Consider the following 13,559-nt stretch of genomic DNA (forward strand, 5'->3'; position numbering starts at 1 on the left):
GGCAAATATTCAAATAGCAATTTTTCTAAAGCTTCGTATGTAGAAAATACCCAAATGAATAATAATAATATTTGGGGTTTTACGTGCCAGAACCACTTTCTGATTACGACGCACGCCGTAGTGGAGGACTCCGGAAATTTTGACCACCTGGGGTTCTTTAACGTGCACCTAAATCTAAGCACACGGGTGTTTTCGCATTTCGCCCCCATCGAAATGCGGCCGCCGTGGCCGGGATTCGGTCCCGCGACCTCGTGCTCAGCAGCCCAACACCATAGACCCAAATGAATGTGTCTGTCAATGAGTGAAGCACTCGCAAATGATTTCAGCAGCAAGAACACATACTTTGTATAAAGCACGAGCAATTTATCAGCTACCTGCCATCCTCTCTACTCGTTGAGTTGCAGTGCCACGCCATTGCTTCTTCAAGGAGTCAAGTATTATGATACCGATAAAGTTAAGGAAAATTATTTACGTATATTGTCGCGGTTCACTGTGAACGGCAGCTTCAATTGCGAGAAGTTGCCCAGTCGCACTGTATCGCGGCATTGGCCTTCCTCCGGAGGTTATTATTGGCCTTGCTCCAGGTTGAGGTTATAACGACGGATAGCATCGGCATTGTTGTATGCTAGAAGCATTGTTTGGGGCATGGTTCGGGAAGTGCAAAGGCTTGTCGGAGTTCTTGGCGCACGTCTCCAGCAACGGCGGCGCCTGTGAACCCGAGCATTGTCGCTGTTTTCATTGCAACTTCCTCGCCCAGTATCATCCTTATCAACTGGCGCAGAGAATTTTCGTCAGTGGTGGCCAGTACTGTGGCTCCTGCAGACGTTCCGCCAGCGTGTCAGTCACATTGCCGATGACGTTGCTGCAGCGCCCGCTTGATTGCTCTGGCCTTTCTAATAAATTCATCCACTGTTGTCGGTGGGTTGCGTACAAGGCCAGCAAAGAGCTGTGCCTTTACACTCCAGATAAGATAACTCAGCTAATTTGACTTGGTCATGCTGTGATTCGCGCGGCGAAATAAACGGACCAAGTCTTGGGCAAACATCCCCGGCTCAAGAAGGCGTTTATCCCGTCGATTTATATTTCAGAAGGTCTCAAGTAACCGACGGCAAAACTCGTCCCAGATTGACAAGATTCCTTCGCGCTTAATGAACCATGTTCTTACGCTCCTTGCGAGGGCGAAGTACAAATTTCGCAGCTTCTGGTCAAGACACCACTGATCAGAGTTGACCATGCGTTCAAACTGGTCCAGCCAGTCTTCAATATCTTCCATGACCTGTTTTGGACTTGCCAACGCCATTTCTTTGGCACACATGGTCATTGACCGGACTGGTTCTTGCAGAAGACCACTTCAGGGCTTAGACCTTGCAGGTGGCGGTTTGCGTGGTGTACAGGCGTTGCCAGAGGGGAAATTTCTTGCTGGGCTTGATGTAGGGCTTCTCAAAGGAGTCCAGATCATGAGGCGAGGAGTGCACTACCCAGAACCTCCACCAGTGTTGCGGTCCACCTGAGAACGGGAGTTTTAGTTGCGAGAAGTCGTCCTGTCGCATTCTATCAGCACACCCGAAAATAGGGAACGCAGCCTTCTATTGAGCCTGCGCGCACTCTCGAGCAGATCGTCTTTGTCGTCACCATCGTAGCTCGATGAAGACAGGGGCGCGGCATGGGCCTCCCTCCGCAGTAATATAGCGCTCAGTATATATGGGCCCGCCAATATAGCGGTAAAGCAGTACAGAACTTTAAGCTGACACAAGGCTTGTAACGTAGATATTCTTTTACGTGGTAATAGCTTGTAGCAAATACGTATTATCGCTAATCGCTGCACTTACTGTGTGGACCGTTATGAAATGTTTAGCTTCAAACATTAGTGCGCTGTCGCTATAGGCGCCGTCAGCTATGCTTCGGCACCTTGATTCAAGTATGCGACCGTTGGCTTATTATTGATACGTTATCGACAGAATGGGTGTAAGCTTGCGTATGAGTTATTTATTTATTTGTTTTGATCTCAGGAATATGCAAGCATTACAGAAGGGACTGGGTAGAAAGAAAGGTAAAGCAGACAATGTGAGAAATGCAGGTACATAAATGCTTGCTCCTATCTATACAATCTTAGCCAAGAAACAAAAAATGACATCATTAGTAAATACGAATTCTAAGCAATGCGAGGGACTTACTACATGCCAAGAAACAGCGCTACTCCTTTTTTCACATTATAACGAGCGGTACTCACTCGTGCATACGCTCCGAGATTGCAGTCCTTTCCATGGAGGTTAGGGCGACAAGGCTGAGGGATGAGTGCATCTTTTTTTATCGTCAATGGAAGCCGCGAGCTGGCAACACAGGCCTTCCTCTCGTAGCAGCAGTGCGTGAGCTTGGACACACAGATTCATTCTATTATTTAAAATGCCAGTCACATTTTTTGCAGCCAACTACTCCACATGTCTTAACTCAACCTTTCCGTATTTTGCAGTATGGCTGTAGCATAGTGCATTAGCGAAAGCTCAGTTGCCATTTCGGACAGTTTATTGCACAGAAGCAGGGCAGACGAGGTAATGGTTTCCTATTTGTGCGCGTTCGCTGAGGGAATGTGCCAGCGAAAGCGGCATCCCGTTTCTCTAGAGCAAACAGCTTCCCGAAAAGGGTGAACATGTTGCTGCAGCTTCTCAACCTTGGTAAGAAACGAGCAACATAATAAAGTAGGTATCCATAGAAAAAGGGAGAAACAATAATAGTTTAGCACAAGTTTTGATTAACGTGGTGACTGGTAGGTAGATATTACCTTGCCTTCTGTAATAAAATGAGCCACTTTAGCAGCAGTAGCCAGTTATAACCGAAAAACTTGCATCGCCAATGGCTTACAATAAAAATAAAAAGTTTTATTCCAGTTCGCGTTTGTAATACTATCTTTTGGCGTTCTTTGGCTGTCCCTGGCTCTTGCGCCAAAAAAGCCTACATATCATCATCAACATTATTTTCTTAATGTTTCGACCGCTTCCTAGGTCAGGTTGGTATGGCTGCAGGCTTTACTGGGCCGTGAGGTCTTATCAGTCAGCGATCACCACATGTGCCTTTCATGACATCATTAGTCATCGAGATACCAGTGCAGACGGCGCATAACTTGATTAATTAGAGCAACCAAGGTGGTCACATTTAGATAGAGCTTAATGTATGCGGCAAAACAATTGCATCGCAATTTGCTTTGTTGGCGATCGAAGCTTTACGCTGGCCATTCGGTGAAGGATATCGTCCACCTTTTCCCAGAATGCATTCGTTTCACTAAGGACGGCTTGTGTGTCAGGAAAATATTCTTCCGTCACGATCTCTTCTACCTCTTTAAAAACCTCATGATTTGCATGTAACAGCAACAATCCAAGTAAAGATTCGCGCTGTCGGTGGAATGAAAATGTGTTGGTTATCTACAGTTACTTTCGGAGACGTCAGTTTTGCACCATCGAAGTGGCGTATGTTCACTTAACGGTTGCATAAGGGTGAAATAGGTCTGTAGTTAATGTAGTTCATTTGCAGTTCATCCACGAAAAATATAATGTATGTGAAGAAAGAGAATTGCCTTTGGTTACGTATAACGTATATAGGCAGCTTTATTTGTGTCCATATTTAGATACGTTTCTTTTTTTTTCCAATGCCCTCTTTAGTTCCCCAAAATAACTATTTTGCTATTACGGCGTAAAGCGTTTCAGAGTAACTGCTGACAGTAAAAAAAAGTGCGCCTATACTTTTCAAAGATAGCCTTTTGCTCTCTGATGTGTAATTATCGTACTGCCCGCGTCAGTGTCTTGCGTATATAGGTACATAGATTCTGATCACAATCGCCGCATATTGTAGCGCGTAGTTGAGGGAGAAGGAAGTCACCTGACGCGGCGGCTTGCCGTTTCCATTTTGATGTTCTGTCACGCCACGCTCCAAGCCAAGCTTTAATCTATGTTCGCTTCCCGATTGCTTCCTCGAACGAGCACAATCAACGCGGCGCCGTTACCGGCAACGGCCATACATAGTGCCTCGTTATCAGGTGCCTGGACCGGATGAATTATTTCTGCACACTCTCGACATCGTGCCTCTTCCGCTGTCCTCCGGCGTCCCCAAGTGTACACTGAAGGGAGTAAAATATAGTTGGAGATCACTGTAGTTAAGGGTAATGGACGCGCTGGGCCCGCGTCATCAGCTTCTAAGAAAGCGGTGATCCTTTTTTGAGCAAAAGCAAACGTTACATAAATGGCCAAGGTTGCGCGTAGTTTGACATAGCAAGTCTGTCATAGGGTCGTGGGTTCTATCACAATTTGTTTCTCCTTTCAGCCCTATAAGTTCTTTTATAGGCGAATATATTTAGTGTCGTGTCGAGCCTATCTTGTCTGAAAGAGTAATTCTTCTCAGTTACGCCAGATAGCGCCAGGGCACCCGCTCCGCCGTTAGTGTAGGCGCGCAGCAGATCCGCGCGCGTTTACGTCACTCATACATCCTCTCCTCTCCTTCGCGTACGAGCCGACTCCGACGCCCTAGCTAGTTTACCATCGCGCGCCACGTAGAGCGGCGGCTGTTCAGTTGGCTCGGGCCATCATTTTCCGCCGGTGAGGGACGACAACAAGCCAACGCAGCAGGCCGCTCGTGTCTAATTCCCGGAGCCCTCTGCTCCAAGTGGCGAGCGCGAAAAGGAAAGCCGGTTTGTGAGGTTCTCCGAGTGCTACAGCCGGCCACGTATAGAATAGTCGGCGCGCAGGAAACAGGGGCTTGGGAAAGCAGAGGAGCACGACGGCCTTGAGTCATTTTGTTGTTAGCAACGCCGCGAACTTCCATCATGCAGTACTCCGCGCTCACCGAGGCCAACTTCCATTACCCGCAACTACACATCGAGGATGACCCCAAGAAGCAGGCTACGGTGGAGAACATCGTGCACCCTCTCGTGCTCAACGTGCACACCATCAACAAGATTCGGGACGTGTTTAACAGCGAGATCGAGTTGGGCTTGATGAAGAATCCGCGCCGACCGTCATCTCTGCAGATGGAGAACACCTACCTACCCGAGCTTCCCGACGGCACCGAGAAGGGCGAGTTCCTCGCCTTGGACTTGGGTGGCACCAACTTCCGCGTGCTGCACCTCCAACTCGACCCGGAAGGTGAGAAGCAGTTTCATGTCAAATACTACTCTGTTCCGGAACCCGTAAGACTCGGACATGGCGAGAAGTTGTTCGACTTTTTGGCTGACTGCATTCACGACTTCATGGAGACCAATAACTTGATGGGAAAGCGGATGCCCTTGGGTTTCTGCTTCTCATTCCCCATGGTACAGAAGGCGCTCAACGTGGGTATTCTGGTCACTTGGACCAAGAGCTTCAACTGCTGCGGAGTCGTTGGCCAAGACGCTGTTCAGATGCTGAAAGACGCCATCGACCGGAGAGGCGACATGGACATCGATATCGTAGCTGTCGTCAATGACACGACAGGTACCCTGGTCAAAGGAGCTTTCCTGGATCACGAATGTGCCATCGGTCTCATCTTGGGAACCGGAAGCAATGCCTGTTACCTCGAGAAGATCGAGAATATCGAGAAGTGGGAAGGCGACAAAACGGGTGTCCGTGAAGTGGTCATCGATGTTGAGTGGGGTGCCTTCGGCGACAACGGTGTGCTTAACTTTATCAAGACGGAGTTCGACCGGAACGTCGACGATAACTCGTTGCTGGTCAACTCGTTCACTTTCGAGAAGCTCTTCTCGGGCAAATTCCTTGGCGAGTTGGTGCGACATGTCCTGGTTAAGCTCATTCGAGAACGAGCCCTCTTCGATGGCAGGGCTTCCGAGACAATCCTTACGAAGGGCACGTTCACGACGGCAGACGTCTCGGAACTTGAAGGAGATGACGGTGAAGGTCGGGCGCGCGAGGTTTTAGCCAGAATTGGCTACATACGGGTAACCAACGATGATATCGCCGTGGTGCGCTACGTCTGCGGCGTAGCTTCGGCAAGGGCGGCGCTACTTGTGTCTATCTGCCTCGCGGAGCTACTTAATCGCATGAAGAAGCCGACAGTGACAATAGCCATCGACGGTTCACTCTACAAGCACCACCCTAGATTCCATCGACTCATGATCGAATTCATCACAGTGCTGGCGCCAAACCGACCTTTCAAGCTGATGCTTGCAGAAGACGGTAGCGGAAAAGGAGCAGGTCTGGTAGCCGCTGTGGCAGATAGGCTGCGACGTGCGAAGCAAAATGGCTACCTTAAGTGATGACAGTGCATCGATCGGTGTACGGCACGATGTGTGTGAAAAATGTAATGAAGGTTATACACATTTTCAAGAAGTGTACAATATATTTTGTAAATATAACGCCGCGCTCATTATTGTGCCGTTTGTGCGTCGTCTGTTCAGGCTGGAAGAATTTGGCATTGTTTTTCATGCTGAGAAAACTTGTAGCACCTTCGTACTTTACTGTTGATGACACCATATATTGTTGCACTACATAAATGCATCACATTAATTCATACTGAATGTGTCGTGCAGTCGTTTACGTGATATATGCTATCTACCGTGATAGAATTCCACCTAAGTGTTTCCTTCTCTAATGATGTTTGGTTGAAGTTACTACCGATGGAAGCCTGAAGTTTTGTGAAACTTTGAGAACCGGATGGAGGGAGTCGTGTGATCTCTGGGATAATGTTGTAAGCTTAACAATAGTGGACTTCAGGGTTGCACATTATACTGAGAATGGCACTGGTTTCGAGGCATGCACTGTCAAAGTTGCGCTAAAAAAGCAATGTTCCTCCAGTCATCGCTTAAGTAAACTGGTTTACGCATTGAAGCACAAAAGTTACTGGAACGCCAAAGCATTTCGTCAGACAATTTGGAAATTCATATCTGGAAACTGCTGGAGTCCTAAGAATCCGTTCCATTTGCGAACTTACCGGCTACAATTCGTAGATGGAAATATGTGCTGTAAAGTCATTACTTAAAACGTCAATTAGCGTAGCTCTGTTAATTATTCAACTAAACTTTTTGATTTCTCGTAGAAGTAATGGCCGCCTCATCGAGTAATTTAATTTAGATACAGGGCTAGAATTGTGTTGTCACAAGCAATTTTTCAAAATTTGATGCAGCTGAAAAAAACACCCTCTATTTAATAATACGACCTGTACACTTCAACCAGCGTACGTAAATTTGTTTACTTGAGCCCTCTCCGCACTCGTAGAGTTTGAGAACGATAAAGTTTCATGGCGCATTATATGGAGGAATCGCAACCTAATTAGTCTGTAATTGCGGGCGGTGTTCCTCAAACAGCCGATGTACAAGGTCGATAGAAATGAAAGACTGAACTTCCCTTGACTAGGTATAGAGGATGAATTGCGTGAACTGCGGACGGATTGCATTGTGACAAACCACACTATGAAACGTGAACAGGAAGACCTTCCTGTCAGCGTTTCCTTCTGCTATGTTTGTTTACCCGCACTATTAACTTTGCAAGCAGAAATACACTAAATGGCCCACCAAGTGTACCTAAACAAAGTTATGTCGCGGCTCAGTAACATTTTGCCTGCTAGAAAGAACATTGAAAGGGAACACTGCACAATACCTCAAAAGGACCGAGTGAAGTACGACTTCGTCAATCGACCAGATAACTAAGCCGGGATAATTTAATCATTTTATTCCAGTTCTATTGCTTTTCATTCTTATTAAGTGGTCACATCACCAAGGTCAATAGGTCGTGAGCGCTGGATGATAAAGAATAGAATCGAGTGAAAGGAATTGTGAGAGTATACCGGTCTACTTCCTTGGCACTTAGGGTCTTGCCACATCCTAATGTTTCTGTATTCGATGGCGTCAACTATATCTTGTTTTGTTCCTAATTATTTTCGTGAGTATCTCAGTAAGCCGTGAAAAGTGAGCGACAAATCTCGAGGGCCACATGTGCTGAACACTTAGTGCACATCTCCTCGCACATAATGGTAGGGAACAGCTGTTCATGCAGACGGTAAACCATGAAGTAAATAAACCGGTGAGATCGCACCTGCGGAGGAGCAGCTGGGTTTCTAGGCTTCGATATAAGTGCAGGGGCAAAGAAAGTTTCAAATGGGGAATCCGCTGCAGAGCATTTGACTGAGGAAATTATCTGAATGTTACCTTAGGGTTTCTTCTTTAAGTGTTGTGCCGTCACACTAGCCTTTATTCAACTGCCGTATTTTCCGGACTATAGTCTGCGGAGTGTACAAGCTTAAAAGCTGAGATTTCGTGGGGTGCGGGCTACTTATGGGGGAGGTCTATACATAACTTCATTTAAAATCTGAGGCGTTCTTAAAAAAACAAGAAAAAGGGGCCAGATTGCGCCTGCAACCTTTCCCCCAGGGAAAATAATACATGTAACGAGATCCGCTCAACAATAATTGTTGCTGCGCACGAACGACAGTTCCCGCTCACACTGGAAGCTCCCGATATGCTAGTGAATGCTGCTCACGGTACTTGGAATGTTGTGCTTTTCAATGCTTGCACAAAACCTTATTGAAATATGCGCGAGACCTTGCTACATGATGCGCAACGCGTTTTACGCTACTCCATATACGTGCAAAAGGCAAGAACAGTTGCGATGGCATTGAAAAAAATGAAGAGCCTTGACGGCATAGTTCAAGCTCAATGAAGTCGAGCGTGCGCATGAAGTAACGATTCCAGGGGCGATGAAGAAATTCAGGAGCCGTTCACGAAATCCAACGAGCTTGGGTATTATTGTTTTGACAGCACCGACAAGAGTGATCGCGATCAATTTTACAATTGACTCCTTTATGCAGTCTATTAAGGAACCCAGGCTATTACTAGGTGACCCAAAAAAATATTACCTTACCCAGTGTTCACTTGTTGCTGACTAGATAAAAAAAAAACTATTTTCAGTCGAAGCTCGTCCCTGCGGACTATACCGCTGGTGCGCATTAAAGTCTGGAAAATACAGTATATGCGCCGTTGCGGGATTTCATCAGCAGCAGCATCATCAACCTATTTTATGTCCACTGCAGGACGAAGGCTTCTCCCTGCGATCTCTGATTACCCCGGTCCTGTGCCACCGATTCGGGATTGACGAGGCAATAATTAGTGTTTCTTTCATGGCCTTCGTACGCAAAATTCTGTTTCAGAACGTGTTTCTTTTGAGCATCAATATTGAACTTAGTTTTCTGGTTCTACTGGGCGTACCTAAGATATACCATGAAATATAGCTAAGTGAACATAACATACACCGTAAAAAAACGTACTTATTATGTGTAAGAGCTGCTCAAATGACCAGCATAAATGTTGCCTTCAGTTCAAGTTATATTATGTCTGATGGAGGTAGCGTATGAGACATCGGTAAAAAACAAAATGTTTATTTCTGCATTGTGCTTTATTTCTTCTTGAGTGATGGGTTACGTTTCGTTTGTAGGGTACATCTTCGACTGGTCTAACTTAAAGGCCGTCATAGGTAACACCAGAGAAAATGTTTAAACATAACAAAACTCGTTGCTGAGCTAAATGGCTTATGACTTAAAAACAAAGGCTACGACGCTGAGCAGACAAGGACGAAGTGAGGCACAAACGACACATACGGGCTCCTGTATGTGTCGTTTGCTTATCACTTCGTCCTCGTCTGCAAAAGGCCGTAAGCTTTGTTTTTAAATATAACACCTGACTGAAATACAACATCTGACAGTGACGTGATTTTTTTCGGCACCCCGGGAAGGCTGTTTGTGTACGTGTTCTGTCGCACTTCGTGGATATCGAAGCGAAGAAGCGAACGCGTGCAAGCGAGCTCTTCAGCGCGTCTGCTCGGACGTCTGTAGGTTTTAGGCACGCAACCGACGCCGACGAGAGCAAATTGCTAGGCAAGCCTGGAATGCAACCGAGCGAGACGCTTCGGAGGAGGCCTGTCTCTCTGCCTCTGCTGCTTGCCCTCGCTTTGCACAAGCGCTGTCGGCGGCACACATCGGACGCCAGATGGCGCCAATGCATACGCAACATCGGTAACTGAGCCGAGCCCGCATCGCGGCGTCTTCTATCTATGTGCCACAGCCACGCACGCGTAGAAAAAAAATGCAATTATGGCCAGGCAGACGCACTACAGATAGCGGGCGAGGAGAATCTGGCACTCGTCCAACAGCTTCCACAGCGAAGCGCTGTGTAGCCTTTCGCAAGCGACTTGGAAAGACCTTGGTGGCCCTTATTATGGTGTTATTCCGCATTCAGTGGCCGAGAGAAGACTGTTTTCGCGTATTGTTTATCGAAACTGTCCTCAGCCTTCGGCAACAGTAATCTTAATAGCAATGTTGATCGAATCACGTGATCTCTATACGTGCCTCATTTCATCTATTTATTCTGGCTTCACGCATCTATTGTCTTCCAGAGTGGGCAGCAAGAGTGACAGAAGATACGGGGACCAAGCACTCGAACCGGTAGATCGGTCTGGACATGTTACAAATAATACGATGTGGTGGGGTGATGTCAATGTTATTTGGATGCCTGTTATTGAAACGGGCGTGTTAAACATTGCGCCTTTCTCTCCTCTTGCGCCGCGACACTTGACCTCAAGTTACGCATTTCGTACATTAAGTCGCCGGCGTTAAACTAACCCAGTCACCATAGAGTGTAAGTTTCTGAAGGACATTTTAAATCGCAAACATTTCTTTTTTGTGTTGATCGCAGGTGTAGGACAGAAAATCAGATGCATCCGGACTAGCCCGCAATAAAAAGAAGAAAGAAATACAGAAAATCCTTTCTCGCAGTGCGAGTGAAATTCCTCAAGAAAATAGTTTGGCGCGACTAAAGAGGACAAGAATCCTGAACGTTTCAGCAGACAGCAGACAAATTTCTTTTCATTTGGGGCCCTCAGCGGGAAACATCACATTATGGGTGGTTTGAGGGCACGCTAAAATCGGGAGTTCTGCGTTTCAAAAACGCTTTGCATATAAAGTAGACTTCTTATGGCGAAGCAAGACTCGCTATCCTGCAGTGTGAAACCAACAATGAACTTAGAATCCAATACTATCTCGGGTCCGACATGGCGTTACACTAGGTTTAGTAGGCAGATACCGTCCTTTGTCTTGCTATTGAGCTTTCAAGAATTACAAGCGTTCTAGCTTTGCGTGGTGCACGAGACGTTACTTTGACACGTGATACGTTAGGCTTTCTGCCGTGGAAACTTTTGAGGAACCGTGTTTGAAATGCGGAAGAACAAACCATCTCGCATACCATGATGGCTTGTCGTGCTAGAGTGTAGAATTAAGTTAATTGAGCTGTGAAGAAGTAGACCTTCAGTTTTTTCAACACCGCCAACGCATCCTAAAGGCTATTGCTTTAACGCTATCTCTAAGGTAAAAATGAAAGACCTTTTCTCGGCTAGTTGCCGTGTCTCTAGGCTTTGTGACAAATTTAGCAAATTGTCTCAATGATAACGGCACAGCAATGATTTACCATCAGCGAGAAATAATAGTAAGCGATGCTCATGCTACCACTTATTTCTTGCTCTTATGACGGAAGTGGTGGTGGTAAAAACTTTAATTCGTCAACAGAAAATGATTTATGAGATTAGATGTGGGATGTCATAATGGCTTCGTGAGGTGGCCAAATAGCAAGAATAGCAAATAGCAAGAGCAAGAAAGCAAATAGCAAGAATGAAATCAGATAAAATCAGTAAAATCAGCTTGTGCATCGCGCAAACACCATCCCATGGTAAGGTATTATGGTATACCGTATCAATTAAGACGCAAAGCGCAAACTGTCAATTACTAAGCGCTACGACGTTTGTACCTATTTGCTTGCGCTACTGTCACCACATTTTTGCTACGATAGGCTTCAAGGAGCCGCGCGATATTTTAATGGGCCCGCATGAGGAGTGTCCAAGTAAAAAACAGTGTGTGTGAAATGTGGGAAACGGGTCGTGTGTGTGTGTGTGTGTGTTTTGTGCGTGTGTGTGGGGGGGGGGTGCACACACACACATTGCAGAATTAGATTGCAGAATTAGAAAAGTTTGGAATAGCTCTACGTTATAGCTCACAATATTACAGATATCGGTTGTCATCCTCACTGATGGTTACCCAAAGAGCACACCAGCCAAACGTAGGTCAGCATACCCGAAGCGGTTATAGATTAAGCGCGGGCCTAATTAGGCCCTTTTTGCCTTGATCGCTCATGTGGAGGATTCACAAGCGTTTTCATGCGCAGAAACGGACAAATAAATAAAAATATATTAAATATCACCGCCTAAGCACTCTGTCCAGATGGTTAACCAGCGACGCTGAAACGTGCGGCCCCGGCGTTTATCACTGGGTTAATCCCGATGTTTCGTTAAACGACGGCTGTGTAGGCTGCTGGGCCCTCGGTACGCAGTTGCTGCTGGCGTTCGGCTGAACGAGCCTGTCCTTGTGCCCGGGCTGCAGCATCGGCATGGCATAGACGAGCTCGTTCTCGGTTCTGCTCGCGGCATTGTTTATCGAAAGATTCCTGCTCATCGGGAGTACGTATGACGCGTTGCCTACAGATTTCGGAGCCGGAGAGCAACAGCTGCGGGGGCGCTCGGCTGCGACGGAGGGCAACGACGTCACTACTGGCGCAGCTAATCCAATACCACCTAGATGGCACAAGGCTTTTTCACTACGGCCCATTACGTCATGTTACCTGGCCCGACTGCTATATAATACTCTACGAACAGTTTACACCCTTTGGCTTGCCCCTTCTGCCACACAAGAATAATCGTCATCTGCCTTGATGCGTTTCCTTTCTTTATCGCTGCAAGCCCGGAACTTTCCAGTGACGAACGGCACGCGCGTTATCAGAAGGGGCACTCCAAAAGGTGTAAACTGTTCTATGCTGATAACGCGCGTGCCATTCGTTACTGGAAAGTTCTGGGCTCGCAGCGATAAAGAAAGGAAACGCATCAAGGCAGATGACGATTATTTTTGCGTGGCAGAAGGGGCAAGCCAAAGGGTGTAAACTGTTCTTAGAGTGTATAATGGGGATGCTTCCGAGTAAGCAACAGTGATTTCGACGTCAGCGCTTTCATCATGCCAGCCTTGTCAATGAAAATTTCCGGCCAGGATGCCTGACGCCATGAATCGGAGTAAACAGGCCTTGTGCTACCTAGGTTGTGTTGGCTAATAGCGCACCACTATTTCTGTCTTTTTTTTTTGCGCATGCGCATGGGGTTGTGCCGGAGGTGTTTTTGGTGTACAGGCTACCGGCAGACGGACGAACGGATGAAACGGATAGCCATATACATCTTCACTGTTAAAAGCTGCAGTTTAGGCGCTTGTTTCTTTACGAAGAACCGAAGTACTTAGTAACTAAGGGCCAAGAGGGCTATGCAGGGCATTCAGTGTAATACTGATAAGATTATGTGTTCAAAAGAGACTCTCTCTTATGATAAGCTTTCCTTATATTCTGACCAGCTGCTAGCAATATTTCGTTATCAGTAAAAGTAGAGGGTGTTGCAGTTGTTTACAAGTGTGGCTTTGGCGAATGAGTTTATTTAGACATCTCGCCAGTGTGTAAGCGAAGGAATTATATCGATAGAACAAGAACGCCGATTGGCGGGAATAATATTTAT

The 13,559-nt window shown here is 46.5% G+C and overlaps 1 long non-coding RNA gene and 1 pseudogene across 1 annotated transcript in view; both read left to right on the forward strand.

The window, feature by feature from the left end:
* The window catches only part of LOC142585147 (uncharacterized), a 73,150-nt gene extending 61,301 nt beyond the window's left edge, over window positions 1-11,849 (forward strand). Inside the window, exon 3 of the long non-coding RNA XR_012829039.1 lies at window positions 10,362-11,849. This is a non-coding gene — a long non-coding RNA (uncharacterized LOC142585147). The remainder of the gene's footprint in view (window positions 1-10,361) is intronic.
* Window positions 4,498-6,491, forward strand: LOC142585144 (hexokinase-2 pseudogene; annotated as a pseudogene).
* Window positions 11,850-13,559: the final 1,710 nt, after the last annotated feature.

This window comes from Dermacentor variabilis, chromosome 6, assembly GCF_050947875.1.
Source record: "Dermacentor variabilis isolate Ectoservices chromosome 6, ASM5094787v1, whole genome shotgun sequence".
Taxonomy (NCBI): Eukaryota; Metazoa; Arthropoda; class Arachnida; order Ixodida; family Ixodidae; genus Dermacentor; species Dermacentor variabilis.